This window comes from Ailuropoda melanoleuca, unplaced genomic scaffold, assembly GCF_002007445.2.
Source record: "Ailuropoda melanoleuca isolate Jingjing unplaced genomic scaffold, ASM200744v2 unplaced-scaffold6662, whole genome shotgun sequence".
Classification (NCBI taxonomy): domain Eukaryota; kingdom Metazoa; phylum Chordata; class Mammalia; order Carnivora; family Ursidae; genus Ailuropoda; species Ailuropoda melanoleuca.
In genome coordinates, this window is record NW_023241192.1 from 2,481 (window position 1) to 4,499 (window position 2,019).

General features: G+C 35.0%; 1 non-coding gene across 1 annotated transcript; it reads left to right on the forward strand.

The window, feature by feature from the left end:
• The first annotated feature begins 1,474 nt into the window (after positions 1–1,474).
• LOC117800230 lies at positions 1,475–1,609 on the forward strand. Its single transcript, XR_004623077.1, has one exon. It is a non-coding gene; the product is annotated as a U4 spliceosomal RNA (small nuclear RNA).
• Positions 1,610–2,019: the final 410 nt, after the last annotated feature.

The window sequence follows — 2,019 nt, forward strand, 5'->3', positions numbered from 1 at the left end:
TTCCATACAAATTTAAGGACTATTTGTTCCAGTTCTTTGAAAAATGTCCTCGGTATTTTGATCGGGATAGCATTGAAAGTGTAGATTGCTCTGGGTAGTATGGACATTTTAACTATGTTAATTCTTCCAATCCATGAGCATGGAATATTTTTCCATCTTTTTATGTCTTCCTCAATATCTTTCAAAAGTGATCTATAAGTTTCTAGGATATAGGTCCTTTACGTCTCTGGTTAAGTTAATTCCAAGGTAACATATGGTTTTTGGTGTAAGTTTATTTTTTTGATATGGGTATTCAATTATTTCAGCACCATGTATTAAAATTACTATCCTTTCTCCACTCAGTTGTTTTTGTTTAAAATCGGGACTATTTCTGGATGCTGTTTTCTTCTATTGATCAGTTTTTTTAACTTAATGTCAATGCCGCATTGTTTTGATCATTTGTAGTTTTATAATAAGTCTTAAACAGTGTTACTCCAACTTTATATTGTCTAGTGTAAGTCCTTTGCATTTCTTAATTTGAAAATTAGCTTTCTAATTTCTATCAAAAAATCCCCTGGGATTTTGATTGAGATTGCATTGAATCCATAGATCATTTTGGGAAGAACTGATATCTTAACACTACTGAATTTTCTAACCCATTGACAAGTTATATTTTTACAGGTATTTATCTCTTTAATTTCTCTCAACTATGTTTGTCATTTGCATTCTGTAAATCTTTCATATCTTTTAACAGTTCTATTTGTATTCGGTATATTTTGATGCCATTGTAAATGGCATCATTTTTTAAAAATCTCGATTTCTGATTGTTGCTTTTTGGTTTTAATACAATTGGTTTTAATTATTTTACTTAGTTTTTTAAAGATGTGTTTATTTGACAGAGACAGAGTTGCAGAGAAGCAGGTTTTAATTATTTTTACAATTGGTTTTAATTATTTTACTTAGTTTTTTAAAGATGTGTTTATTTGACAGAGACAGAGTTGCAGAGAAGCAGGCAGAGCAGTAGGCAAGGGGGAGGGAGAAGCAGGCTCCTTGCTGAGCCCCAATCTGGGGCTCAATCCCAGGACCCTGGGATCATGGCCTGAGCCAAAGGCAGACGCTTCACTGACTAAGCAACCCAGGAGCCCCACACAATTGATTTTTATACATAGATCTTGTACCTTGAAATCTTGAAAGACTTGCTTATTAGTTATAGTAACCTCTTTTGTTGATTCCATTGGATTTTCTACATAGATGATCATGTCATGTCTAATTAAAGACAGTACCCCTTCTTTCTTCAATCAGGATGCCTGTTGCTAAGGATGCCTGTTGCTTTGCCTGATTGCACTACCATTTGCAATACAATGTTGAATGGAAGTGGTAAGAGCAGAATTCTTGTCTTGTTTCTGATTTTAGGAGAAAACATTCACTTTCACCTTTAAGTATGATGTCAGATGTAGGTGTTTGAAAGCATTCTTTACAGATCAAAGATGTTTTGAGCTTTGCACAGTGGCAGTATCATAGCCAATGAGGTTCATCTGAGGTGCGATTATTGCTAATTGAAAGCTCTTCACAGATCGAAGAGGTTTCTGTTTACGCCAGTTTGCTAAGAACTTTTGTCAGGCATGGGTGTTGGCTAGAATATAGTTCAATAGGTGCAGGTTTATTATGTATTACCTAGATTCTTATGTGCCAACTTGGGCATTTACATCACCTAACAGGGGTTAAATGGGAAAACTAATGTCAAATTTCAAACAACCCACTTCTGAGAAAAGTTTTGCCTGTACATTCCAATTGTTAGTTGATAGTTCCCTGTATTAAAGTTTCATTTTTAAAGGAAATATTGCATAAACATCAGCAATAACTAAGTCTTAAGAAGGGCCCGATAAAATAAAAACACATTCTCCACGTCTGGTGTTTTCATGGCAGCATACACTACTCATGCCAATGACATAGGAATATTTTCTTCAACAGAGGCTGCATCCATAAGCTATCACCAGTGCAGGTGTTAGCAGCCTATGGCCTATGATCTCAAGTCGGTTC